This window comes from Bufo gargarizans, chromosome 11, assembly GCF_014858855.1.
Source record: "Bufo gargarizans isolate SCDJY-AF-19 chromosome 11, ASM1485885v1, whole genome shotgun sequence".
Taxonomy (NCBI): domain Eukaryota; kingdom Metazoa; phylum Chordata; class Amphibia; order Anura; family Bufonidae; genus Bufo; species Bufo gargarizans.
Genome location: NC_058090.1, coordinates 61,280,606 through 61,301,503, shown reverse-complemented (window position 1 = coordinate 61,301,503; position 20,898 = coordinate 61,280,606).

The following is a 20,898-nucleotide window of genomic DNA, read 5'->3' as shown; positions in this document are numbered from 1 at the left end:
CCCTCTCCCGAGAAAGTCCCAAACTGCGGATGAAACCCATATGCACCAAAAAAAATGGTGACTTATCAGAGGACTCCTGACGACGGTTATTTAAAGCAAACTCAGCAAGGGACAAAAAAGAACACCAATCGTCCTGATTCTCCGCCACAAAACAGCGCAGATATGTCTCCAGATTCTGATTGACGCGCTCTGTCTGGCCATTCGACTGCGGGTGGAAAGCAGAAGAGAATGACAACTGAATTTTTATGGTCAGTAAACACGGTAATGGGTGTCTGGCTCCCTCTAGCCAATGGCGCCATTCTTCAAAAGCCAACTTGATGGCCAACAACTCCCTATCTCCCACATCGTAATTTCTCTCTGCGGAGGAGAGTTTCTTCGAGAAAAAGGCACACGGTCGCCATTTGGCAGGAGAGGGACCATGAGACAAGACCGCAACCACACCCACCTCAGAAGCATCAACCTCAACTATGAAGGGTAGAGAAATATCAGGTTGTACCAAGATGGGAGCGGAAGCAAAACTCTCCTTGATATTAGAAAAGGCCTTATGTGCCTCTACCGACCAGGAAGAAAAATCTACCCCCTTTCTGGTCATATTAGTGAGTGGTTTAACAATAGGAATAATTCAAAATAAACTTCCTGTAATAATTGGCAAAGCCCAAAAAACGCATCAGCGCCTTCTGATTCTCAGGAAGCTCCCACTCAAGCACAGCGTGGACCTTCTCGGGCTCCATGCGAAAACCAGAAGCGGAGAGAAGAAACCCCAGAAATTGAATTTCTGGAACCGCAAACACACATTTTTCCAGTTTCGCGTATAATTTATTCTCCCGCAGGATGAGCAAGACCTGACGTAAGTGTTCCTTATGAGTTTTGAAATCGGGAGAAAAAATCAAAATGTCATCCAAATACACTAACACAAATTGTCCCATTAAATGATAAAAAATGCTGTTTACAAAATGCTGAAAAACGGCTGGGGCATTCATCAAACCAAAAGGCATAACCAAATTCTCAAAATGGCCCTCAGGCGTATTGAAGGCCGTCTTCCATTCGTCTCCTTCTCTGACCAGGTTGTATGCCCCTCTTAGATCTAATTTGGAAAAGACTTTTTCCCCAACAATCTGGTTAAACAGGTCCGGGATCAGAGGAAGCGGATAAGGGTCACGAATAGTGATACTGTTCAGCTCCCTGAAATCCAGACAAGGTCTTAAAGAACCATCTTTTTTCTTAACAAAGAAAAAAACTGCGGCAACAGGTGACTTCGAGGGTCATATGTGTCCTTTTCTCAGACTCTCAGAGATATAAGCACGCATAGTGACCCTTTCAGGTTGGGAAAGATTGTATAAACGAGATTTAGGCAGCTTGGCGCCTGGGATGAGATTAATGGGGCAATCGTACTCCCTGTGCGGGGGCAAATCCTGAACTCCACTCTCAGAGAAGACATCCGAAAATTCAGAGAGAAAAGGTGGTACAGTCTTAGTAGAAACCTCAGAAACAGATGTCGTGAGGCAATTCTCTCTGCAAAAGTCACTCCAACCATTTATTTCCCTCTTTTGCCAATCAATGGTGGGGTTATGTTTAGTGAGCCAGGGTAGCCCCAACACAAGAGGAGTAGGTAAACCGCCAAGGACGAAACATGACACATCCTCAACATGAGCATCACTCACAATTAAACAAATATTGTGAACTATGCCCTTTAATGATTTATGATAAAGTGGAGCGGAATCAATAGCAAAAACAGGAATATCCTTTCCCAAAGTGCATACCTGGAAACCATGAGTTATCGCAAAATAATTGTCAATGAGATTGACAGCTGCTCCACTATCTACAAAAATCTCACAAAAAATGTTCTTGCCCTCTAGCGCCACCCTAGCCAGCAGGACAAAACGGGAACTACAAGCAAACGGAAAACCTTCAATTTCCGCCTCAACCCTGCCAATAGTAACAGATGAAACATTTTTTAAAGATTTTTTCCTTTTTGTTTCTTTATTACTCCCAGAAAACTGCCTGAATCTCCTAGAGGGACAAACATTTGCCAAATGATTTATACCTCCACAACAAAAACAAACCTTCCCATGCTGGCTGAATCTTCTATTGTCAGAGGCAATCAACCCCAGCTGCATGGACTTCTGCTCAGAAGGGGCTGACAGCGACTGAGACCCCTGCGCACAGAATGAGACCGCTGCACTGTCCTGGGACTGAGTATGACAGGAAGGAGAGATCTCTCCTCTTTCTCTAAGACGCCTGTCAATACGAACTGCCTGAGACATAGAGTCCAAGGAGATAGGCCTCTCATGAAAAGCAAATGCATCTTTCAATCCCTCAGAAAGACCATGGCAAAATTGACTTCGGAGTGCAGCATTATTCCAACCAGTATCAGCTGCCCATCTCCGAAATTCTGAGCAGTATATCTCTGCGGATTGTTTACCTTGGCATAACAGACGAAGTCTAGACTCAGCCAAAGCAACACGATCCGGATCATCATATATCTGACCCAGGGCTAAAAAGAATTCATCCTGTGAACGGAGGGGCCGTGCCCCCACCGGCAGCAAAAAGGCCCACGACTGAGCATTACCCCTGAGCAGAGATATAATGATCCCCACCCTCCATTCCTCATCACCAGAGGAATGGGGAAGAAGGCGAAAATGGAGTTTGCAAGCCTCTCTGAAACACACAAAATTCTCACTACCCCCGGAGAACGTATCCGGGAGCGAGATCTTAGGCTCAGAACAAACTCCATGAACGCAAGCTGAACCGGTCACTAGAAACTGAGAAAGAGTCTACGGAGATCAGCTACCTCCAATGAAAGACCCTGAAAGCATTCTGTCAAAAGTGAAACCGGATCCATGCTTGAGACGGTTTTGGCGGTTTATAATGTCACGAAAGGTGTACAGGAAACAAGACAATGTAAAATGAATATATGACTCACTGGATCCAAAACTAAGGAACAAAAGGGAGACCCCTGCATAAGACCTGGCACTCTCCCTGACTGCTCAGCCTATGCGAACACCCCAATGGTGGATGATCGCATATCCTCGTACCTCGAATATATAACACCTGAACACCAAACAATAGTGAGGGGACACGACCACCGGCTCCCTACACTAGACACAGAGGGAGTCAGAGTCACCTGGGATCCAGCAAACAGAAAATCACAAATGAATGTACAACACTTATCTTGTAGAAGACTGGGAAATAGGATCAGCATGCACACACACTCCAGGAAGTTGTATAAACCGCACACTAATGCATTATGGGGAGGAATTTAAAGGGATGCAATCAGTCCAACTACAAGACAGCTGAGAGAGGCTAACAAGATGAGGAACTGAAAACCAAAACAAAGAAAGCTCAAGGAGGAGGTTTTGAAAGGCATCTGTCAGAGCTTCTCAGATGTCTGGTTGTGACACATCCTTATCCTCCTCCTCTTACTTTGAAGCTGGTCAGCTAAGACCTGGCCTAGGTTAGTAATATAGCTTATATGTTTAAATAGCTAAACCTACTAATAACCTTAATACAAATCTTATGTTTGTGTGTTAAAGACAAAAGCAGAGTTATTTACAGTGACTTGATGTTTGGATGTCATATAACTGTTATATATATTGTGTTCACAGAAGCAGTGAAAAAAAGCAAATATGCCTTTAAGATTCATTATATGGATGTGACGTAAGCTCAATGCCACAGCAGAAACAACAGAAAGCATAGAGTTAAACTTTTGCTGCTGGGCAGGAGTCTTGACCAATTACAGACAGTTTCACACACAGCAGGAGTTTTGACCAGTCACAGCCAGCCTTACACACAGTCTGTGTGGGAAATCCCCCTAGCAGGAGTTGCTAAAATTATTCACCAGAGGAGAGAAGCTGAACAGCTGAAGCTGAAAAAAAAAAAAAAAAAAAAGAACTGTTTTTTAATTTTTTATTTGGGGGAAGCAGAACGGCCAAAATAGGTATTTAAAACAGTTATATAATGTTCCTACTGTTGATATAGTTATTAGAACTGTATACTGAACCAGTTATATGTGTGTTTACTTACAGTTCCACCAATTGCAAACAACAAGGTTCACAATCCAAATTCATAATTCCATATTGTAATCCAAATTACATACAATCATACCAGATCATACTCAACCATTCTGCAAATAGTTACTGCTATGTGCATACTGCAAATTGTGACCAAATTCAGCAATTGAACTATTAGTTAGACCTCAGATATACCTCTCAGAGAGATATACCTCTCAGAGAGATCATAAAGTGCTTAAATAACTTAGAGTGAGAGTACAGATACTCAAGAGAGAAATATCCACCATTTTATGTTGAATGACAAGATTGAACAGGAGAACCGCCATCTTATGCATACCGCCATTTTGCAATATCTTTTCAACACATATTTTGTACATGGACTATCTGCTACTGAGGCAGCAGTGTTATATATGAAGAAAAGTAGATGTTAATAAATAAGTTATTTCAAGCATTTGGTGTGCTCTTTACACCTACTGTTTCTATAGAACGTGGCTAGAGGAATTACAGAGCAATAGACAGTCTGTTTAGACTAAAAGGTGAGAGCTATCAAAATTCTTCGAATGCCACAGAGCAAAAGGCACTTCATAGTGCTGCGCCTGACATAGTGTAACTATTTTTGCCTCTCTGGGTGAAGTGATAGCACTCCTCAATTTGCACAGCAAAGAGCATATTAGATCAGCGGAGTGCCAGCATATACAGCCGTGCAGCAACTGTTCCCTGAGTGAGCTAGCAAAGACACCTCAGCGGAGCTACCATAGTGGCCCTAGAACGTGTGAATTAGTCAAACTGCAGCTCACTCTTTAAGTGGCAAAACGGCAAAGGCAAAATAGTCAGAGAAAGAGTGCCAACCCTCCTGCGATCCCTAGAGAGAGAAAGAGACGCATGGTGGGAGACCAAAGTCTAGAGCTAGAGTGCCCGCACCGATATCCACGAAAAGACTACGTACTACAGCTAGCTAGTTTCCCGCCACTAGGCATAAAGCCTGCAAGCAGAATATCCAAGCCAGTGCATTGCAAGCATTGCAAGTCTGCACAGAGCATCGCATCATATCAAGAAAAGACACGTCTTCTTTAAGACTAACATTTGTTAATTCTCTTCAGAATAAGGTCAGAGCTTTCCTTTTATTACTTATTGCATATAGGCTTTGGCATAAAGAGACATTTTTTGCGTTCAGAAATAGGAGACTAAAGTAAAAACAAAGGACAGTTTGTAGTATATGGACTCTAAAGTATTTAAAGTGAAAGTCATGTATTGCCTGCATCTATTGCTATTGCATTTAAAGTGAAAGTCATTTATCTCTGCATTTGTCAATATTGCATTTAAAGTGAAAGGTCCTTTAATATTTGTATTGATTGTTATAGTATTTAACCCCTTAAGGACACAGGACGTACCGGTACACCTTATTTCTCGAGTCCTTAAGGACACAGGACGTACCGGTACGTCCTAACTTAAAATCGGGATTCCGGCATCCTGTCACAACGGCTGAAATCATTCAGCCGGCATCCTGTCACAACGCTTGGGGGGGTCATATGACCCCCCCCCCCGTATCGGCGATCGCAGCAAACCGCAGGTCAATTCAGACCTGCGGTTTGTTGCGATTTCTGCTGTTTCAGAAACTTTAGTGTGGCACAAATATATAGTTATCACCCCCCCCTGCACCCCTGCATGATTTTAGCCCAGTGGGAGGTGCAGGGGGGGTGTTGCGGGTGGTGCGGGCGGTGCGGGAGGCGGGCGGTGTGGCAGGCGGGATCGCGATCCCCCGCCCGCCTCCCGCCGAATAATCGTTGGCTTCTAGTGGGTATACCAGGGTGTCAGCACATTGCTGACACCCTGGTATAAACAGCTGACATCTGTGAATGTATGTCAGCCGTTTAACCCTTTCCATACAGCGGTCCGTACGGACCGCTGTATGGAAAGAGTTAACAGTAGGATGCGGCTCCCTCCCTCTCCCATTGGGGGGCTGCTGTGCCTTTGCAGTCCCCCGACAGGATGGGGTGACAGAGGGAGGGAGCCCCGGTCCTTACCCTTCCCCGTCTGCGAAGTTGTGGCCACAACTTCGCAGCGGGAGAATGTTCCCATGGCAACAGGATGCTTTCTTAGGCGTCCTGCTGTCCATGGTGCTGAACAGATCTATGCTAAAAGCATAGATCTGTTCAGTGTAAGTAAAATACAGTACAGAACCCTATATAGGGTTCTGTACTGTATTATACAGACATCAGACCCACTGGATCTTCAAGAACCAAGTGGGTCTGGGTAAAAAAAAAAGTAAGAAAAAGTGAAAAAAAAAGTGAAAATCAAAAAACACATTTATCACTAATTAAAAATGAAAAAAAAAAAATTCCCCGCACATGTTTGGTATCGCTGCGTCCGTAACGACCTGATCTATAAAACCGTCATGTTACTTTCCCTGAACGGTGAACGCCATAAAAATAAAAAATAAAAACTATGAGAAAATTTTGCCCACCTTACTTCCCAAAAAAGGTAATAAAAGTGATCAAAAAAGTCGCATGTTCGCCAAAATAGTGCCAATCAAACCGTCATCTCATCCCGCAAAAAATAATACCCTACCCAAGATAATCGCCCAAAAACGGAAAAAACTATGGCTCTTAGACTATGGAAACACTAAAACATGATTTTTTTGTTTCAAAAATGAAATCATTGTGTAAAACTTACATAAATAAAAAAAAGTATACATATTAGGTATTGCCGTGTCCGTATCGACCGGCTCTATAAAAATATCACATGAGTTAACCCCTCAGATGACCACCATAAAAAAAAAAACGGTTTAAAAAAGCAATTTTTGGTCATCTTATGTCACAAAAAGTGCAATAGCAAGCGATCAAAAAGTCATATGCACCCCAAAATAGTGCCAATAAAACAGCCATCTCATCCCGCAAAAAATGAGACCCTACTTAAGATAATCGCCCAAAAACTAAAAAAACTATGGCTCTTAGGCTATGGAGACACTAAAACTTTTTTGTTTTAAAAATGAAATCATTGTGTAAAACTTACATAAATAAAAGAAATTGTATACATATTAGGTATCGCCGCATCCATGACAACCTGCTCTATAAAATTACCACATGATCTAACCTTTCAGATGAATGTTGTAAATAACAAAAAAAAAAAAACTGTGCCAAAAAAGCAATTTCTTGTTACCTTACAGCACAAAAAGTGTAATATAGAGCAACCAAAAATCATATGTACCCTAAACTAGTACCAACAAAACTGCCACCTTATCCCGTAGTTTCTAAAATGGGGTAACTTTTTTGGAGTTTCTACTCTAGGGGTGCATCAGGGGGGCTTCAAATGGGACATGGTGTAAAAAAAAACAATCCAGCAAAATCTGCCTTCCAAAAACCGTATGGCATTCCTTTCCTTCTGCGCCCTGCCGTGTGCCCGTACAGCGGTTTACAACCACATATGAGGTGTTTCTGTAAACTACAGAATCAGGGCCATAAATATTGAGTTTTGTTTGGCTGTTAACCCTTGCTTTGTTACTTGAAAAAAAATATAAAAATTGAAAATCTTCCAAAAAAGTGAAATTGTATCTCTATTTTCCATTAAATCTTGTGCAACACCTAAAGGGTTAACAAAGTTTGTAAAATCGGTTTTGAATACATTGAGGGGTGTAGTTTCTTAGATGGGGTCACTTTTAGGGAGTTTCTACTCTAGGGGTGCATCAGGGGGCTTCAAATGGGACATGGTGTAAATAAACCAGTCCAGCAAAATCTGCCTTCCAAAAACCAAACGGCGCACTTTTCACTCTACGCCCCGCTGTGTGGCCGTACAGTAGTTTATGGCCAAATATGGGGTGTTTCTGTAAACGGCAGAGTCAGGGCAATAAAGTTACAGTCTTGTTTGGCTGTTAACCCTTACTTTGTTAGTGGAAAAAATGGGCTAAAATGGAAAATTAGGCAACAAAATTCTCAAATTTCATCCCCATTTGCCAATAACTCTTGTGCAACACCTAAAGAGTTAACAAAGTTTGTAAAATCAGTTTTGAATACCTTGAGGGGTGTAGTTTATAGAATGGGGTCATTTTTGGGTGGTTTCTATTATGTAAGCCTCGACTTCAGAGCTCTAGTGGTCCCTAAAAATTGGTTTTTTATACATTTTTGAAAAATTTCAATATTTGCTTCTAAAGTTCAAAACCTTGTAACATCCCCAAAAAATAAAATATCATTCCCAAAATAATTCAAACATTAAGTAGACATATGGGATATGTAAAGTCATCACAATTTTTTGAGTTATTACATGTATTACAGAAGTAGAGAAACTGAAACTTTGAAATTTGCTAATCTTTCAAAATTTTGGGTAAATTAGGTATTTTTTATGCAAAAAAAATATTTTTTGTTTACTTCATTTTACCATCGTTATGAAGTACAATATGTGACGAAAAAACAATCTCAGAATGGCCTGGATAAGTCAAAGCGTTTTAAAGTTATGAGCACTTAAAATGACACTGGCCAGATTTGCAAAAAATGGCCAAGTCCTTAAGGTGAAATAGGGCTGAGTCCTTAAGGGGTTAAAGTAAAATGTCTGAGCCTAGTATTACCATGCCATTGTTAGGGACTGCAAAGATAGATAGAATAGAAGTTGAAGAGCAAGGGAACCTGTCTGATTTAGAAGAGTCTGATGCAGCATTAGTCTTACCTCAAACAAATATAGCCCAAGCATATGAACTAAGACGTTCATCCTGTGCCGAACAACCGACCCCAAAGATGTTGGAAAATTTGGAGCAAGAAGCAGCACTGAAAGGAAAAACGTTTGCCAGAATGTATGATAAGTAAAAATTATACATTGGTAAAAAGCTAAAGGAAGAAAGTATAAAAGGGAACTTGAGTGATATGGTAGAGACGGTAGAAGAATCTGAATCAGAGCTTAGGGCAGCATATGTCATACTGCAGTCATTTACGACACCTTCCCAGGATATTGTAAGGAACATGGACATGTACTGCAGTCACTAAAGATTTAGTAAAGCTCATGAGAGAACTTTCATCTGCAGCTGAGTATGATGAAGTTAAAGAAAGAAGTAGAATGAATGAGCTTTTCATGAGAGACAATGCAAGGTCCTTAGGGGGAACCACAATCTCACGTGTGACTTGCTGTCAACAGAGCAGAAATTGAATTGGAAGCTGCCATTGAGACGAAGCGCCAACTGATGGCTGAAAAGGAAGCTGAAAAGGATGCACAACACCATCAGATGGAATCTAAAATGGAGGCAAATCACCATCAGATGGAATATGAAATGGAGGCACAGCGCTATCAAATGGAAACTGAAATGGAGGCACAGCACCATCAAATGGAAGCCATATTCAGAGTACATGGAGAGTATATGAATCAGAGTAGTCATAGGTTCAAATCTGTACTAAGTGAAGAAGCAGACTCCTACGTTCCTACATACTCCCAGGAGAATGGAAGGGAATCTCCAGCACTCAGTGAGGAAATAAGTCATTATCCTTCCATCCCTGCTCAGAAAGACAAAGAGAGGTCTAGTGTTAGGAAAAAGGTGTATCTCTACCGGAAAAGAAGAAGAAAGGGGCTCACCTAATTCAGAAAATAGAAAAAGTGAGAAAATAGAACCGGATGATTCTATTCCTAGATGCCATAGCAATGCTCAGGAGAATGTTACAGCCATTGTCCCAGCAAGACCACAGAGAACAGTCCTAGCTAGACTTCCCATTCCGAACCTACTGTATTTTCAGGAGATGTACTGAAGTTCATAGAGTGGAAGGCAAGTTTTGAGAAATTGAGCATCATTGCTTCAGTCCAGTTGACAAGTTATTCTACCTTCAGAGATATGTTGGTGGAGAAGCCAAGGAAGTTCTTGAAGGTAACTTCTATAGAAAAGATGAAGAAGACTACAAGCAAGTTTGGGAAAAATTGAATGCAAGATATGGTCATCCTTTCTTAGTACAAATAGCCTTTAGAGAGAAACTGAATAACTAGCCTAAAATAGGTGGTAAAGAACACTTGAAACTCCAAAAGTAAGCTGACTTCCTGCAAGCATGCAGCAATGCCATCCCACATGTACAAGGACTGAACAACTAACTAGAAAAAAAAACAGGATACTAACTAAGCTACCTGAAGAAGTTGCTTCTAGATGGAATCGCTATGTGACTGAATAGTTAGATCTAGGAAAGGACTTCACAAGTTTTAAAAAGTTCTCAGAGTTCATCAAGAAGGTAGCACGGATAGCATGTTATCCAGTAACAGGATCTTACGTCCTAAAATCCTTAGAAGAAAGGCCTGTGAAAGATATAAGACGCAACTAGCTTTGCAACCAACGCAGCAGCTAAAGGTCCAGATACCTACGAGAACAAGTTCAAAGTCACTACTGGGATCAGTAGAGAGACAGAACCGACAAATCTTCAAACTACCTTTAAGTGTATGTTCTGTGGAGAGAACCACTCCATACATAAGTGCCAACAATTAAAAGAGAAATCCCCACATGAAAATAAAAGGTTTGTACTTGAGAACCAACTGTGTTTCAGTTGTCTAAGAAAATACCATGTTACTAAGGAGTGTAAGAAAAAGGCCACTTGCAGCATTTGCAAAGGACGCCATCCTACACCACTACATGAAGAACATCCAAAGAAAGATAAATCCTCAATACCTTGCAGAGTGAGGGAAGGAGAAAGCAACGGCACATCAATGGTTTTACCAGTGTGCATTTCAAATCCTAAAAGGAGGAACAAGAAGGTATACACCTATGCACTATTGGATGCCAAGAGTGACATCACCTTCATTGATCAAGGAATCTGCAAGAAATTACAAGTAACTACAGAACAGTTAAGCTCAAACTCACCAGAATGACAGGGAGAGAAACATTAGTGAACAGTCAAAGAGTCAAAGGACTGAGAGTTAGAGGACTTAATTCAAACTGTACATTAGATCTACCTCTAGCTTATACAAAAGACATATCGTCTATATCAAAATCACATACTCTATATCAAAATCACCTCTATATCAAAATCACATACCTACCTGTGAAACAGCCAATGAATAGGAGCACATATCTGTCATCTCATGAAATGTCCCCGCTGAAAGGAGTTTGGTGTTGGACTGTTGATAGGATACGATTGTCCCAAAGCCTTGGTACCATTAAAGGCAATCACAGGAGGAAAGGGTGAACCCTACGCTGTTCAAACTTATCTAAGATAGGGTGTTGTTGGAGGAAAACAGCAGATTGCAAACTCAAAACAGGTGAAAGGATCATGTCATCGAATATCTGTCCAAGAATTACCAACTGTAACTCCAGCAAAAGTAATCAAGATCCTTGAATCTGACTTTGCAGACATAAGTTCTAAAATAAAGAGTGTATCCCAAGAAGACATAAAGTTTGTACACACTCTAGAAAAAAGTATTAAGCAGAATCAACAAGGTCATCTTGAAATGCCCTTACCTTTTAGAGAACAACCATGTCTGCCAAATAACTGAAATCTTGCCCTAGCAAGATTGAAATGTTTGAAGAAAAGGATGGGAAGAGATCCCAAACTCAAGAATGATTATTTAAAATTCATGGAAGGCATTCTTGAAGAAGGACATGCAGAGAAAGTTAATAATCAACCTAAAGAAGGAGAAGTGTGGTACATCCCACATCAAGGTGTTTACCACTCAAAGAAGCCAGATAACATTAGAGTAGTATTCGATTGCTCAGCAAAGTACAATGGTGTTGCATTTAATGATCATCTACTAAAAGGACCAGATCTTACAAACACCCTTCCTGGAGTAGTCTGTAGATTCGGAAAGTATCCCATAGCGGTCATGTGTGACGTTGAAAAGATGTTCCACCAGTTTCATGTGAAGAATAAAGATAGAGACTTCCTGAGGTTTCTATGGTGGGAGGACAGAGATACAGATTCAGAGCCTGCAGAATACAGAATGAAAGTACACTTTTTTGGAGCAGCATCTTCTCCAGGTTGCACCAATTTTGGTATGAAGTACCTGGCCAATCAGAATGAAAAGGATTGCCCATCAGCAGCAAATTTTCTGAAGAAAACTTTTATGTAGATGATGGTCTTATAAGTCTAGAGTCCACATAATCTGCAATCAAACTAGTGAAAGAAAGCCAAGAGCTATGCACAAGAGGAAACCTGTGCCTAAATAAATTCATCTCAAACGACAGAGAGTTACTGGAATCCATCAGTGACTCTGAACGTGCAGCAACAATGTACATCTCAATTATGATCATCTTCCAGTTAAGAACATACTTGGATTGGGATGGAATATAGAAAATGAAAAGTTCTTCTTTGAAGTAACTATTGAAGAGAAAGTTGCAACTAGACGTACCATTCTTTCCGCAGTAAATTCTATATTTGATCCATTGGGATTTATGGCCCCAGAAATCCTCAGCAAAATAAATACTATAATAATTATGAAGACATAAGTTGGGATGGGACGAGCCCATACCTGAAAATGTGAGGGGAAGGTTAAATTGGATAAGAGACTTGCAAAACTTGAAAGAAGTTCGGATACCCAGATGTTTTGTGCCAGTAGTTATGGTTATGGTCAGTGCTCCTACATCAGAGTAATAGGAATAGAAAATATACACTGTGCCCTGATTATGGGGAAGGCCAGATTTGCACCTACCAGTCTTCAGACAATACCAAGACTTGAACTGACAGCAGCCTTAGTTTCAGCATCAGTAAACAAGTTTCTAAGAGAAGAATTGGAATTGAAAATAGATGAAGAATATTTTTGGACAGACTCACAAGTTGACTTAGGATACATAAACAACGAAGCTCGAAGATTCTATATCTTTGTCACCAACAGTGTTGAGAAAATTTAGGAAATAACAAATCCGGAACATTGGCATAACATTCACACAAAGCATAACCCAGCAGACCATACTTCAAGAGGCCTGAATGTAACAGAATAGAAAAATTCTAATTGGTTCATAGGCCCAGAGTTCCTTTGGGAAAAGGAAATCACGCCCAATAAAGGTTACACAGAATTGTCTATGGGTGATCCAGAAGTAAAAGTCGTACAAACATTGAGCACTGCTGCCAAGTGTCAAGGCGACATACTTGAAAGACTAGCCAGATGTTCAAACAGGAATACGGTTATAACTGTCGTTTGGCAAAGGGAATCAGAAAGAAGGAATCATTGAATGTAGAAGAAAAAAATTTAAGCTGAAATAACAGTCATAAGACTCATTCAACAGAAATTCTACAGTGAAGAGTTGAAGAGACTTAAAAGGACAGAAAAGGGTTCCAAACAACCATCCATTGTACAAGCTTAATCTTGTTCTGCAGGATGGTATACTGAAGGTGGGAGGGAGACTGGAAAATGCATAGTTACCTAGCAGAGTTAAGCATCTAGCAATTCTTCCCCAAAACTCTACCTTTACTAGATTGATTATCGATCACTACCACAACATATCCATGCATCAAGGAAGAAGCTTTAACAGAAGCTGTTTGAGAGAATGTGGTTACTGGATTGTGAAAGGAAGCAAAGCTATAGTAAAGTATATAAGTAAATGTGTAGTCGGCAGAAAGGCACGTACATATGTAGCAGGGTTAGCACTCCTGCTCTTAACTCAAATTTCTTGAGACAAAAGCCATTGAAAAGCAATTGAAGGTGTTTGCTTAGATTGGATAACACAACTCAGAAAACAGGAGTGTTAACTCTACTCCTTCTGTAGACCTACTGAAGAACAAAGAATGGCAGATTTACTGGCAGATCATGTAAACCCATCACCACCATTTCTTTATAACGGATTTTTTTCTTTTGTCCCATTCATCACCATACAGAACCGCAAGGAGTGCAAGAGATATGGACTAATATTTACATGTGTGAGCTCCAGAGCAATTCAGATGGAAATGTTAGAGGATATGTCAACTGACGCATTCATCAACGCCTTGAGATGTTTCACAGCAATTAGAGGCACTGCCAGAGAGTTTAGATCAGATGCAAGCCATACAGGAGCCATACAGGAGGAGTTTGGAAAAGGCAAATCAGAACTGTAAGAAATGTGTTAAGTTCAGTGTTCAAAAAGAACGCCGGAAGAATAGATGATGCTTCACTTAGGACCGCATTCTATGAAGTAATGTGTATTGTTAACAGTCGTTCACTTACAGTTGATAACATCAACAATCCAACAAGGTCAGACCCTTTAACTCCCAACCATCTACCTCACCTTAAGTCTGATTACATACAGCCACCACCTGGCAAGTTCACCAAAGAGGATTTATTTGCTAAATGGCGAAGAGTTCAATATCTATCAGATCAGTTTGGGAATAGATGGAGGAAAGAGTACTTAGCTAATCTTATGCTCAGAAGTAAATGGAAAACACCCAGAAGAAATGTCCAAGTTGGTGACATAGTGTTAGTGAAAGAAGATTTACCTAGAAGTCAATAGAAATTGTCCAGAGTTCTAGAAGTTCAAAATAGTGAAGACAAATTAGTAAGAAGAGTGTTGTTACAAATAAGACTCAAAACGTGAAAAAAAAGGAAAACGTCTCACTACTCCACTCAAGTGGGAACGTCCTATACAGAAATTAGTTGTTTTACTTGAGAGTGATAAAAAAGACTTGGAAGTTGAGAACCTGATGGAAAATTCCTCAAATTCATGTTTAAGTCCTACTACTGAGAACATAGAATTATAGGTAATTTTGGTGGGAGTGTAGCTGGCCAGCTAAGACCTGCCCTATGTTGCTAATATAGCTAATATGTTTATACAGCTAAACCTGCCAATAACCTTAATACTAGTGATGAGCGAGCACCGAAGTATTCGGTGTTCGGGTGTTCGGCCCGAACACATTGCTATTTTTGTGTGCTCGGCCGAGCACCCAAGTATAATGGTAGTCAATGGGAGAAAACCCGGAACCCCCTGCTCGGAAGACAAGAGGGTGTCTGGTTTATAATAAAAGGTTAGAAATTGATGGATACCCCATCAAAATGGTTTGGAAACAGCATTATGAGGATGGCTGGATGCATCTCAGACTCTTATTACATGCGACATACAATAGACAACCACACAAAGGCAGATATTATCACTAACTTACTACATAATTATTACATAATATTCGCTATATTGCTATATATTCTTTTTTAGAATATTACGAATATTATGTAATAATTATGCAGTAAGTCAGTGATAATATTCGATGCTGGAAAAGCTGGATAATAACTCAGTGTAAATTGCAAATTATTACCCAGCTTTCCCAGTGTGAGATTTCATCCTAGTGTAGATTATTCTAATCGTGAATATTCTAATTTTCCATGCAAAAGATGAATAAGCTTGTTATAAGAATACAGTCTAATATTCTTGTCAGACGACTATGAAACCAATAGAGGGTGCTATTGAGTTATGAACAGTGCCCTATATTGGTTTCATAGTCTTCTGACAGCTGAAAAACAAGGCATATTATGCTAGTCTTTCCCATAAGCCCATGTTTATGCAAATGAGGCTGCCATTGTAAGGTATGCTGGCTGTTATCTGTCTCATGGATAGATTGGGCACATACCTGGCTTTTGGCATATAGCCTTTGTGTGGTTGTCAATTGTATGTTGTACTTAATAGGAGTCTAAGATGCATCTAGCTTTCCTCTTAATTCTGTTGCTAAACCATTTTGATGGGGTTTCCATCAATTTCTAACTTTTTTTTATGAACCAGACACTCTCTTGTCTTCCGAGCAGGGGCACCTGGTTGTCTCCCATTGACATCCATTGTATTAAATTATATTCGAGCACCCAAATTATTTGGCCGAGCATTCACATCTGCCAAGCATAGCGATGCTTGAGCCAAACACATATTTGGCTGAGCATGCTCGCTCATCACTACTTAATACAGTTCTTATGTTTGTGTGTTAAAGACAAAAGCAGAGTTATTTTCATGTTTGGATGTCATATACGTGTAACTGTTATATATATTGTGTTCACAAAAGCAGAAAAGAATATTCCTTTAAGATTCATTATATGGATGTGAGGTAAGCTCAATGACACAGCAGAAACAACAAAAAGCATCGAGTTAAACTGTTGCTGCTGGGCAGGAGTCTTGACCAATCACAGACAGTCTCACACACAGCAGGAGTCTTGACCAATCACAGCCAGCCTCACACACAGTCTGTGTGGGAAATCCCCCTAGCAGGAGTTGCTAAAAATATTCCCCAGAGAAGAGAAGCTGAACAGACATTCACTCCACTAAGAGCTGTTTTTTTATGGAAGCAGAGAGGCCAAAATAGGTATTTAAAACCGTTATATAATGTTCCTACTGTTAATATAGTGATTAGAACTGTATACTGAACCAGTTATATGTGTGTTTACTTACAGTTCCACCAGTTGTAAACTACAAAGTTCACAATCTAAATTCATAATTCCATATTGCAATCCAAATTGCATACAACCATTCCAGATCATACTCAATAAATCTGCAAATAGTTATGTCACCACCAGACATCTGAGAAGCTCTGACAGACGTTCTTCAGAACCTCCTCCTTGAGGTTCCTTTTTGTTTTGCTTTCATTTTCTCATCTTGTTAGCCTCTCTCAGCTGTCATGTAATTGCACTGATTGCATCCCTTTAAATCCCTTCCCATACTGCATCACTTTGCGGTTTATATTCCTTCCTGAAGTGTGTGCATGCTGATCCTACTACTGAGTCTTCTACAGATAAGTTTTGTTCATTCATTTGTGTTTTCCTGTTTGCTGGATCCCAGGTGACCCTGCCTCCCTCCGTATCTAGTGTAGGGAGCCGGTGGTCGTGTCCCCTCACTATTATAGGGTGTTCAAGTGTTATACAGTCGAGGTACGAGGATATGCGATCATCTACCATTGGGATTTTTGCATAGGCTGAGCAGTTAGGGAGAGAGCCAGGTCTGATGCAGGGCTCTCCCTTTTGTTCCTTAGTTTTGGATCCAGTCAGTTGGATCTTCATTTTGTGTCTTCTAGTTTTCTGTACACCTTCCGTGACAAGTTACTGCTAACTGCATACTGAAAATTGTGACCAAATTCAGCAAATGAACTATTAGTTAGACCTCAGTTATTCCTCTTAGAGAGATCATAAAGTGCTTAGATAACTTAAAGTGAGAGTACAGCTACTCAAGAGAGAAATATATCCACCATTGTATGTTGAATGACAAGATTGAACAGTTGAACCACCATCTTATGCATATTGCTATTTTGTAATATCTTTTCAAAAAATGTTATGTACATGGACAAGTTGAAGTTAATAAATAAGTTATTTCAAGCATTTGGTGTACTCCTTAAACCTACTGTTTCCATAGAACGGCACTAGAGTAATTACAGAGTAATAGACAGTCTGGTTAGTCTAAAAGGTCATAGATATCAAAATTCTTCTAATGCCACAGCGCAAAATGCACTTCATAGTGCTGTGCATGCCATATCCATTATATCAACATGCTTATTAGTTTGCCCTCGCTCCTAATGTTGTAGAGGGTCAGCTCACCAGCAGGCCCTCAATCATAATGTTTTACAGGTTCAGCTCACCAACAGACCCTCGTCCATAATTTTTTCAATGGTCAGTTCAGCAGCAGGCACTCGCCCATAATTTTTTCGATGCTAAGATCAGCAGCAGTAATGTTTTAGAGGGTCACCAGCAGGCCCTTGCTCCAAATGTTTTTGAGGGTCACCAGCAAGCCATCTATCATAATTTTTCAAGGGTGTATTATGCCCTCCTTTATGTGTAACAAAGGGTGTATTGTAGTGTCGGTTCATTATAATTTTTTGCAGCCCTTTCACTTAGTGTATAGACTTTATAAGTGTAGGAGTCCCACTACCTGAACAATTGTACCACAATGTGAATGAGGCCCTCCACTATGTGATATACAGGTTGTATCAGAGTACCTCTTTCTTGCAATTTTTGGCAGCACTTGCACTTTATATACAAGGAAATATACAGGAAAGAATGTTTCCTAACAATTTTTCCTCCGTCTAAAATCGATTTTTATCTTCAGTTTTGTGTGTATTATTGTCAGTCTGTAAAAGTGGCGTACTATTCGGACAACATCGTTCCTAGCAGCAACCTGGGAGTCTAAGATGCATACAAGCATCCTTCCCATGCTGTTCCCGAACCATTTTGGTGGTGTTTCCATCAATTTCTGACCTTTTCTTATGAACCAGACACCCTCACCTCTTCAGAGCAGGGGGTGCCTGGTTTAATGCTTGACTTCCATTGTGCTCAGGTGCTCGGTAGAGCTCCCGAGCATCCCGAGGTGTTCGACCCGAGCACCCAAGCACTTTGATGTTTGATCAACACTAGTCCAGAGCCTCTGGACCTAGCTGCAGCTCACTCTCCTGCATTACCTCTCCCAAGAGGTGCTTCACACTGTCGCTGTCAAACAGCAGCAGGGACGATTTTTTGGGGACTTGGGGCTTGTCCTGCAGGAGGCGGAAAAGCTTCTGCTGCTCAGAGCTGGGGCAGGGACTCCATGCCACTGGCTTATGTCACAAAAGACACTGCTGCCTCGGCGTCCTGAGACGAAATGGGACGGCTTCCACACCCAGAAAAATCTCTCATGAGGTGCCCGCCCCTCCATTGGTAGAGTAGCAGCCCTATGCTGGCAGCGGTCCAGCACGTAACCAACTCCCCTACCATGACCACTGCTGCCTGCACACCCATGCCCACTCATGATCAGCACTAGTGATGAGCGGCAGAGGTCAAATTCGAATTCGCGATATTTCGCGAATATTTTTTAGGATATTCGTTGAATATTCAAAAATTCGCAAAAAAAATTTCTTGCAAAAAATCGGCAAGGTAATGATTGTGTAATATGCGAATTTTCGTAATTCGAATTTTCGGATTCGAATTTTTATTGCGAATTTTTCAACTTTAAGACAAAGAAGATTATAGCACTATGTTAGCTAAATTGCTCTATATTCGTTTTTTTCGAATATTCGCTATATTGCTATATATTCTTGATTTAGAATATTACAAATATTCGAAAAAACAAAATTATAGCAATATAGCGAAAATTCTAAAAAACGAATATAGAGCAATTTAGCTAATATAGTGCTATAATCTTCTTTGTCTAATAGTTGTAATTTTTTTCTCATCTGAAGTTCAGATTGGAAAAAAATTACAACTATAAAAAAAGATTATAGCACTATATTAGCTAAATTGCTCTATATTCGTTTTTATCGAATATTCGCTATATTGCTATAATTACGAATATTCGAAAAAACGAAGTTATAGCAATATAGCGAAAATTCAAAAAAAACGAATATAGGGCAATTAAGCTAATATAGTGCTATAATCTTCTTTGTCTAATAGTTGTAAGTTAAAAAATTCGCAATAAAAATTCGAATCCGAAAATTCACATATTACACAATCATTACCTTGCCGATTTTTTTTAAGAAAAAAAAAAAAAGATTATAGCACTATATTAGCTAAATTGCTCTATTTTCGATTTTTTGAATATTCGCTATATTGCTATAACAGTTTTTTCGAATATTCGTAATATATAGCAATATAGCGAATATTCGAAAAAAACGAATATAGAGCAATTTAGCTAATATAGTGCTATAATCTTTTTTTTATAGTTGTAATTTTTTTCCAATCTGAACTTCAGATGAGAAAAAAATTACAACTATTAGACAAAGAAGATTATAGCACTATATTAGCTAAGGGCTCTTTCACATCTGCGTTATTGTCTTCCGGCATAGAGTTCCGTCGTCGGGGCTCTATGCCGGAAGAATACTGATCAGGATTATCCTAATGCATTCTGAATGGACAGTCCGTCCTTCAGGATGCATCAGGATGTCTTCAGTTCCGGAACGGAACGTTTTTTGGCCGCAGCAAATAGCGCAGCATGCTGCGCTTTTTGCTCCGGCCAAAAATCCGGAACACTTGCCGCAAGGCCGGATCCGGAATGAATGCCCATTGAAAGGCATTGATCCGGATCCGGCCTTAAGCTAAACGTCGTTTCGGCGCATTGCCGGATGCGACGTTTAGCTTTTTCTCAATGGTTACCATGGCTGCCGGGACGCTAAAGTCCTGGCAGCCATGGTAAAGTGTAGTGGGGAGCGGGAAGCAGCATACTTACCGTCCGTGCGGCTCCCGGGGCGCTCCAGAGTGACGTCAGGGCGCCCCACGCGCATGGGTGACGTGATCGCATGGATCACATGATCCATGCGCATGGGGCGCTCTGACGTCATTCTGGAGCGCCCCGGGAGCCGCGCGGACTGTAAGTATACTGCTCGCCCGCTCCCCACTACTACTATGGCAACCAGGACTTTAATAGCGTCCTGGCTGCCATAGTAACACTGAAAGCATTTTGAAGACGGATCCGTCTTCAAATGCTTTCAGTACACTTGCGTTTTTCCGGATCCGGCGTGTAATTCCGGCAAGTGGAGTACACGCCGGATCCGGACAACCAAGTGTGAAAGAGGCCTTAATTGCTCTATATTCGTTTTTTTCGAATTTTCGCTATATTGCTATAACTTCGTTTTTTCGAATATTTGTAATATTCTAAAACAAGAATATATAGCAATATAGCGAATATTCGAAAAAAACGAATATAGAGCAATTTAGCTAACATAGTGCTATAATCTTCTTTGTCTTAAAGTTAAAAAATTCGCAATAAAAATTCGAATCCGAAAATTCGAATTACGAAAATTCGCATATTACACAATAATTACCTTGCCGATTTTTTCAAGAAAAAAAAATCGTGCATTTTCGAATATGACCACTGCCGCTCATCACTACTCCTAAAGTCCAGTATATTGCAGCCTTCTTATTGGCCCACAAGCTAGAAGCAGGAAGGGATCATGTGTACTGATAAAAAAATAAAAAAAAATAGGAAAAAACGAATATTCGAAATTACGAATATATAACTATATTCGAAATATTCGCGAATTTTCGAAGTGGCTATATTCGCGATAAAAATTCGAAATTCGAATATTCGTGATCAACACTAATCAGC